Source organism: Lycium barbarum, chromosome 5 (genome assembly GCF_019175385.1).
Source record: "Lycium barbarum isolate Lr01 chromosome 5, ASM1917538v2, whole genome shotgun sequence".
Lineage (NCBI taxonomy): Eukaryota > Viridiplantae > Streptophyta > Magnoliopsida > Solanales > Solanaceae > Lycium > Lycium barbarum.
Window position 1 is genome coordinate 21,970,193 of NC_083341.1, and position 9,504 is coordinate 21,979,696.

The window sequence follows — 9,504 nt, forward strand, 5'->3', positions numbered from 1 at the left end:
AGTTCTCTCGGACAATGTTGTAGGTAAATAACACAAGATTTTACAGTAAAAAACGCCTTGCTCAAGGGATTAAAAATCACGACCAAACACGGAGGATTTCACTTCACGACACTGAGCAACTTCAGATTAAAACCTGTTGCAATCTAGGAATTTAACTCACATAAATCTCTCACCCTTACAATACACCGATTGGAACCTACAACTCTTGACTACCCTTAACCAAGCACACAATCAGATTTGACTAACTCGAGCCAAACCAACAAATACATTTGACTAACTCTAGCCAAGGGTACCACTCAATAGATTGAATAGGTAAATTGCCTAACAACTACTGAGAATTTAAGCTACCTACAACAGTTTTTTGAAAGAAGAGTAGATTTACAGTTTAAAGAACAAATGAACAAAGACTCACAACATCCTAAGAACATAGACATAATCTGGTGTCTGGATCAGGTTCTTCAGGTTGTAAGTGGTTTTGTTCTTGAGAGCACTTGAGAACTTATGGCGACAAGGATTTGCACAAGATGGTTTAGGTTTTTTAAATAATGCACAATATTTTGGAACAAGTTGTATATAAAAGGGGAACATATGGGTGAGATAGAGACCACTCATTCCATGTTTGACTTAAGGCATAGGCCGCAGCACTGCTGTACAGTTACAAGTGCAGCTTTACAGCTGTTACTGTTGATTGTACGACGTACAGAAGGAGCAGATAGCGAACTAGGTCTTTCTCTATTACTTCAGCAGTTTGACAATCATCAAAACATAGAATAGTACTTTGTCTTATCAGATAGTATAAACAAAATGGTCAAATAAAAGGTGGTTTTCCATTATCCCAGTCCCTTATCACATCAACTTCCTTATGTAGCGTTATTTCCTGCACATAACCTGTAATTTTGAAATAACTATATTTGTAGTTGAGATCCTGAACATATCTATCATCCAGCCACGACAAATTAAGTGTAACCCCACAAGATAACAAGCATTTCAGTTCATATTAATCAAATAATAAGTAAACATTGATAATCCTGATTTGCAAAATAGCATTTAGAGTGACTTTTAGGGGCTACCTTTTTTTATAGCTTGATAAAAGTTCTAGGGGCTAATTTATGATAATAAGGTTGTCCACAGAGATCCGTGGATGTATATGTACGTACGATTGTGAATTCATGTATACCTTCTCATTCACTTTGAGCAACATCATTTGGAGGACCGCCTTAGATACTAAAGGAATCAAGAACTTAAATACTATCTTAGTGGTTAATAACTTTTAAGTCACCATGACAGCACGAGCGAGAGTGATCTCTGGAATTTATTCTCCCTTAGGAAGTACGTACCTGAATTACATCCGAATGAACATGATAAATATATTTATCAACACGCAGAAATCGGAAAATCAAGACCACATGGAGGAGACACAATTTTTGCTTTAGTTCAAAATCGGAGTTGGGCAAATTGAAGCCAGTACAGGAAACATGCAAATTGACACACCGCTAAAAGGTTCAAAAGCGCATTAGGCAAAATATGACCAAAATATTATCATTATGCCTAAACTACTGTGTCAAACAAGATGTTCTCTTCTAGACATCATACGGATGCAGATATAGACAAGAAAAGGAAAGCATGCCATGTAATACAAATAGGACTAAAAGATGCCAGAAGCACCCTATTTCCACTTCAAAAGCTACTCTATACCAGCAACACAAGCTCAAAATATCAGTTAAGGGAAAACCAGATTACCGCAGTAAGCAACACAAATTGCTGAAAGCACAAGACATAAGGAGTATGATACCTCAAAAGGCATAAAACAAAAAGATTAAGCAGAGAATATCTACCCGTTATAGCACTTATAGACACAGGCCGATTTAAGTATGGATTAGACAATCAATCACTCCATTAGTATCATCGATAAGATCAACAACCGAGTTTGTCTTCACAATGATAAAGACTATATAAACATGTCTTCACAAGGATAAAGAGTGCATAAATAACTATCACAATGATAAGCATATGTCACAACCCAGCTAGGGGCCATGACGGGTACCCGGAGCTCCCCCACCGAGCACCACTTATCATGCTTATTATGATTCTCAACCTGTACACACATAATCCCCAAAATAACGCTTCCTATGAACTGATCATAAAATATCTCCCAAAGCATGCATATACGCACAAGCCCTCACGGCTACAAAAATGATATACAGAATATACACTGAGAGGTAACATGACATTTACGATCCACATATATGTATCTACAAGCCTCTAACTGGAGTATTGAACATAAGGACGGGACAGGACCCCGTCATACCAAAATATATAAACAAAAGAATATATCAAAAAGGGACACCTCCGAAGTAATAGGGTGCTCCCGTAAGCTGCTGACAAGACTCCTAAGAAACCGATTCGTCTCCCTGTATACCTGTGGGCATGAATATAGCGTCCATAAAATAAAGAACGTCAGTACGAGCGATGTACTGAGTATGTAAGGCATGTGTAACAAAATAATGAGAAAAAATATAGGAAATATAAAATAAAGGGAAAACCTATGACATATGGCCTCTTCAGGCGGAATCATGCACATTAAATTTCCCTTAGCATCTTTCGTACATGCACTTATATATATATATATATATATATATATATATATATATATATATATATATATATATATATATCACATACATCAACATATATATACATACATATGTCCATATATAGCGGTTGAACGTGCGGCACGATCCATTTATCCACAAATTCCTCGTCCGGGCATCCCGCGTCCGGGATGGTATAATCATATCATATACCAACTGATCAAGTGGTTATGCGTCTATAGCGCTCTGGCCCTTCTCCCCTTTATCCCCTATATTCATACTCATATATCCATGTACATCATAGAAATATAAGCAATTAGCAAATGATCATGCGCCTATAGCGCCTTCCCTTTTTCCCCATATATCATGTATACATACTCATATATCCATATACATCATATAAATATAATCAGTTATCAAATGATCAAGCATTCATGCGTCCATAGCGCCTTCCCTTTCCCCATATCTCATATATATATATATATATATGTATATATCCTTTTATATGTATATATACACATATCATATACTATAGAAACATATATGAGCATTCTAGCAAGAGTTATAGCTTTATCGGAGTGGCATAAGGTTGGTAGCCTCCGATTCCATGATGGAGTAGTCTAGATCGTCATGTCTCACCTTGAAGGAACTGACATTATAAGGTGAGACTAGCAATAAAGAATATCGTCAAGGAATTGTGTAAGAATCATTGGCTTCACAACAATATCATATCATAAGCTTTAGGATCTTGAAAAATGAAATCATCACTATCGTCATCATTATCATAAAACATGTCTTATCTCTTTCTCATAAGAACTATCAAGAATCTTTATCTTTCATCCTTTTGGAATATAAGAAGACCATGGAAACATATATAGGAAAACATTCTATAGGAGTCATGCCTTTTGAAAGAAAAGGGGACTAGCCTTACATACCTTTGTGTCTCTCCAACTTTATCAATTAAACACTTTTCCTCCAATGTTCACGATTCTACCTTCAAGAGAATTCGTACTAAGATTAGATAATTGGAAACATGTTTAAGCTTAAGCTAAAGCTAATGAAAATTGGGCATCATCTCCTTTATTTCTATAACTTTATCCATATAATATAACAACTCCGAAACATCAACAACATACCCGCAATATCATAATCAATGAACTTCTGTTAAGTTGGTCATTATTCAATTCCCAAAATTCCTTCTCAAAGTCATTCATAACCATAGCTATAATACAACACCATATTCATCCTCATATAATGCTTCTCCAATATTCTTAAGATCGTTCATAAAAAGATTATACTCATAACATGTCAAGAATCATGATTCATATCAACTACTATTCAAACATATCATTGTTTACACATTTGAACTCCATATTCCACTTTCTTCCTCAATCCAAGCCTTTCAACCATTCAATATTCTTAATAGCATATAATGATCATAAAACTCACCTTGTATTATGTAGGAACAATCATTGGATGAAGATACTTCACTTGGAGAAAACCCAACTTCAATTCCAAAGAGATTTTTGGCTTCTAGCAATCCTAAAGAGCTTCCTTGCACTTGGTTTCCTTGGATTAATGCTGTTGATCTTTAATTTGCCTTGGATTTATGTTGATCTAGTGTGGAGAAGGTTCTAGAGGTGTGGAGAGGGTTTTTGGGAGTGTTTGGGGTCTGTTGGTGAACACAAATGAAAAAAAATAAAGTGGGCCCAATATATGTAACTTGAAACTTTTTCCACCGATAGTAACTTACGGTGGACATACGGTTCGTATGTCATATTTATGGTCCGTATGTCTAATTTACGGTACATATGTCTGACTGTATGTTGGCTAAAATTCTGCACAACTCTCTGATATTGTTTTACTCCTCTCAGGCATGACAGACGGTTCGTATGTCATTTTTACGGTCCGCATGTTGGGCCGTATCTCTACCCAGTCAATGAACTTTCACGAAAAGTACTTTCTTTGATTATCTTAGCCTCGGAACCTCTAGGGTACCCGCTTAATAGTTGTCAAAAGTCTATCTTTAACCTGATAGGGGTATCATTGTCTCTCTGGACTTACATTAGTTTGCTTATGATATAATGGACGCGGAAATTTTCAAGGTGTAACATTTCTCCCCCCTTAAGAACATTCGTCCTCAAATGTTAAACTCTCGAGGATTCTACAGAAATTTTGCCAGAGTTTCCCCTGTAATATGGCATTACCATCTTATCAAAGCAACCCAAAATATATCGCCTCACAGGGCTACAACAACAAATATGATATTGGCCACACACGACCAAAAAATTATCAAAATAAAGCATTGCATACCTGGGGACAACAGTGGCTCTGTCTGAACCTTTTCGGGGAATGGGACAATGTGGGTACTTAGACCTCGCATCTTCCTCTACTTCCCAAGTCATCTCTTTTACTTTTGCATTTTTTCATAATACCTTTATCAAGCTAACACTTCTAATTCTTAATTCACTACCTCGAAGTTATTGAGAGGGCAGTAGAAACTTCTCATACGATAAATGTTCTGTAGTTCAAATTTCATTACTTGGTACAACTATGGAGGGCCTTATCGGGATAACCTATATTCTCCAAGTCTCTCTGAATGCATTGATCCTCAGGCGCTAGTACGGAACTAAATATCTTAGCCGGAGAATTTCTCGTCCATCTTACTCCATTTACTTGTAGCGCGACCTTAATTCCTTTTGCATCTTAACTATTCTATGTCCGAAATTCTCATATCATCTATAAGCTTTCTCTTCTAGGTAATCTTACACATTTATTCTTTTTCATCGTAGGTTGACACTGTCAAGTACCCGCATGATTTCAAATAATCTATGTCCGTTTCAATCTTTTTCTATTGTTAACTCTGCGTCCCTTCTTTAGCAGAGACATTACAAAATTCTGACTCAAGCATTTGATTTTAAGGCTCTCCCTGTGCAATGCTTCCCCAACTAGTATGAGACATTGAAGCTCCGCATTCATCCAACTAGCTCGCGGTGGCTATTTCACCTGACTTCTTATCTTAGCCCATTATTTACTTCTTCGCTTAATCTTAATCTTAGCATCATTGCCGGTATACCTCCATTACGAAATCATTTGTATGAACCCTTTGTTTTATGGGAATACCGTCTCATCCTTATTCATCTTACGCCTGAACAAAAGCCATAATACTCACATGAGGTATCTTTTTTATTTTTTTTAGAGTTAATACTAATTTTTACTCCTATCCTTTAACTCTACCTTATAATCCACCTTATTATTGTACGATTTCCATGTTGGATCCTCCGCCCGTCTTACCTTCTGTGGCCCATATATTGTACTATCTCATCCTTACGCCTCCGATGGCCACGCTACCTCGAAAAGTCGAAGGCTACTTCTTTGATTGTCTCTTTTGATTACCATTTAACTACCACAACTAACTAACCATAAGGGATTGTCTTTACCCTAGTGTTTCTTTCATTTATTCTGTCAAGACCTATAGATTGTCTTGTATGTTCACCACTTCTATCAATGTAGCTCATAACCGCCCTATACTCCTACACTAAATCGTCCACAAACTCGCCCTCTCTTGGCTCACCTTTCCTCAATAGTCACTCCCTAATACCTTTACCGTGTAACTCACCGGGGGTGCAATTCCATTTGTTACTGTCTGAAGATACATATGAAGTCAGTCCATTGATCGTTCACAATCGAACCTTGTTTCTTCTTCCATCTTACCTCTCATCTCGTTCCTTAGATGATTCCATCCACAGGACAATCGTTCTAAGAATATTTCATAGTACTATTGACTACCCCTCCTCTTCTCTAATCAGTTCACACCTCTATAGAAGTATAGTCCCCTGCCATCTCAGCATTTTAATAACAGGGTAATGCTTGGCCCCTATAAAATTCTTTATATGGATGTTGCGTAAACTCGCTCCTCACGCATAAGATATCTTGCTCAACAAATGGTTCTATACTTCCCGTCATAACATCATTAGCCACACCATTCCCATGGTAAGATCCAAAATTTCAATCACTCCATGACACCTATTACCATTCCTACTTAATTTTAGGATATCCACGGAGTTTGATCTTCTTCCACCCTCTGTTGATCGGGTTTCTGCTCTAGTAGACCTTTCTTCTATCTGCCTCACTTATGCCCTTCCTTCTTTGTTTCTAGCATGTCTATCTTTCTTGTATTTTCTCCCAACTATACACACATCACACATATTGGGCATTCGTAATTTATAGTTCTTTTATTTCATTGATCAACCTTATTTTGGTTTCGCTTCCCTTCATATCATTAATAACAAACTTCTACCATATAACCGTTCGAATAAATTCCTAGATAAATAACCCGAACTATAATACAGAACACAACTTTTGTCACAAGGTTAACCAATTTTCAAGCAAGGAGCTTTTGTGAACACATCTCTTTTGATCTCTTTCTTCAAGGTATCACCGAGGTCGACAGGGCTGGCTCATAGTGACATGGAAGTTTTCTCCCACTATGACCATCAGGTGAAATCTAACTTAACAATCTGAATCGATGTTACATGCATAGGCCTATACGTATACACATATCAAGTTTATTTCATATCTTCATCCTTTATAACCCTAGAAAGGCTAGTCAACTTCTTCTAACCTGTAAACTTCTTCTAGAATGCTTGTCTCTTTACTTCTTCCTAGCATATAACCTCGTTTTCCTTTCTCACGTTTCTTAACCTATCCGGATCAATTCATCATTCCTTTTAGCTTAATGCATACTTGCTATATTCACCCCATAATTTACTACTAACTTCATCATTAATCCTTCACTACTAGAACCCCCCCCCCCCCCCCTCTTTTTTTTCCTCGGCATGATTTTACCTAGAATTTTCCACAATTTCTCTTAAATTTTCCAAATATTTTAGCAGAGTTTCCTCCGTAAACATAACTATCACAAACCTGCACACAGCCCAGAAAACACATCTCATGCCTTAGAAGCCACATATCGAAGCGCATGTAATACACAACCTAACCACATAGAGCCGATCACTATAAAAGAACACAAAGTCATGAAAATAAACCTTGTCTCATAAATTGTACCTAAATATTCCCTCTAGAATTCTCAATACGGTCGGCAACATTAAGAAATATATATACAACAAAGTAGACCCCGAATCAATCAATATATATGCATCATTAAGGAATACTGGTAATATACCTGGACAACATTAGGGAAAGACTCAAAATCCCGTGGTCCAGCTAATACATAGAGGTGATGTCAAAGACCACTCGAACTGGATGTTCCCCTTCTACCTCTACCACAGTCTGCTGGTGTCTGTGAGCTTTGCCCCAGAGGGCATACTAACGATGAAGAGCCAATTGCTATTCCCGTGGGCCGAACCCTACCTCTGCCACCTTGAAATAGGCACTTACGCAAAAAATGGCCTGGCCGAGCACAGGCATAACAAACATCCGAACCCAAGAGGCACGACCCCGTATGTAGTCTATTGCATTGAGGACATTGTGTCACAGGTGGTCCCGTCTGATTGATTTCACCTCTATACTGGGAATCCAATACTCCAGTGCCCTGACCTGATCCGAGATAAGTGGGTCTATCAAACCTGGGTCCAGGAAACTGTAGAGGTGCATTAGTCATTGAACGAGCTGGGTGCCTACAAAACTGCTGCCTTGAGGCACCTCTGAACACACGGTCAAACCCTGAAGACTTGATCCTCCTCCTGTGACCCCTATCACCATGACCCACACCCTGCCGCTGAGCTTGAGTGGCTACTAATCAAGTCAGGAAAAGGATTACCTGTCTCATCTCCTGGCTTGAAGCATCAGGTGGAGGAACTGGGGGTACTGGAGCTAGAGTGGAGACTCCTACTTGCTCCCCTAATATAGGCGGAGTGTGGGGAGTACGAGAGGGAGCCTCATTATGGGATTCACCCCTTTCCATATTTACCGGTGACTCCTGTTCAGTCCACCTTTCTACTACAGTTTTGCCCTTCTGGGCTGGTGTTGCTTTCCTCTTCTCAGGTATCGCTGAAAACGTAACACTCGATTAGGAAGAAGGAAATTCTCATATTATGGCTCTATCGCACGATTTATGAAGAAGAAAGACGGTCATTATTCCAAAATGCCCCGCAGCCTCTTATTTATAAATGTGGCGCGCTTCACACCTATAACCAAGACTCTACTGAACATGGCTCGTAGACATACCCTAGGACAGAACTGCTCTGATACCACTTTTGTCACGACCCAGCTAGGGGCCATAACGGGTAACCGGAGCTACCCCACCGAGCAACACTTATCATGCTAACTATCATTCTCAACCTGTACACACATAATCCCCAAAATAACGCTTCCTATGAACTGATCATAAAATATCTCCCAAAGCATGCATATACGCACAAGCCCTCACGGCTATAAAAATGATATACAGAATATACACTGAGAGGTAACATGACATCTACGACCCACATATATGTATCTACGAGCCTCTAACTGGAGTACTGAACATAAGGACGGGATAGGACCCCGTCATACCCAAATATATACACAAAACAATATATCAAGAAGTGGCACCTTCGGAGTAATAGGGTGCTCCCGTAAGCTACTAACAAGACTCCTAAGAATTCGATCTGTCTCCCAGTCTATCTGTGGGCATTAACACAGTGTCCATAAAAGAAAGGACGTCAGTACGAGCGATGTACTGAATATGTAAGGCATGTATAACAACATAATGAGAAAAAATATAAGAAATATAAGATAAAGGGAAAACCCGTGACATATGGCCTCTTCAGGCGGAATCATGCATATTAACTTTCCTTTAGAATCTTTCGTACATGCACTTATATATATCATCATACATCAACATATATATACATACATATGTCCATATATAGCAGCGGAACGTGCGGCACGATCCATTTATCCACAAATC